Genomic DNA, 324 nt, shown 5'->3' with positions numbered 1-324 from the left:
AGGCCCTGCCCTGGGGGGCTGGGTGCGGGCAGAGGCCCCTCAGCGCCAGCCCCTTTTCCAGAGCCAGAACCCCCCCCCGGAGCCCGGACGGGGGCAGGGGACCCCCATCCTGCCCCAGGGGCGTCCGGCCACTGCCCGCCTGGGTGTGGGATGTGCTGGATGTTGGGGTGGGGGCCCCCTTGCCACCCCCCGGAAGCAGAGGTGCCGGGTCCTGGCACTGCCTCCTCTCAGCACAAGGCAGGGCGGCGCTGGGGGTGGCCGTTCCCAGCCGGGAGGAGCCAGATGTTGGTCTCTGAGGAGCCCACGGGCGGCCCGGTGAAGGGG

This window comes from Myotis davidii, unplaced genomic scaffold (assembly GCF_000327345.1).
Source record: "Myotis davidii unplaced genomic scaffold, ASM32734v1 scaffold609, whole genome shotgun sequence".
Taxonomy (NCBI): domain Eukaryota; kingdom Metazoa; phylum Chordata; class Mammalia; order Chiroptera; family Vespertilionidae; genus Myotis; species Myotis davidii.
Note: the sequence above shows the minus strand (reverse complement) of the source record.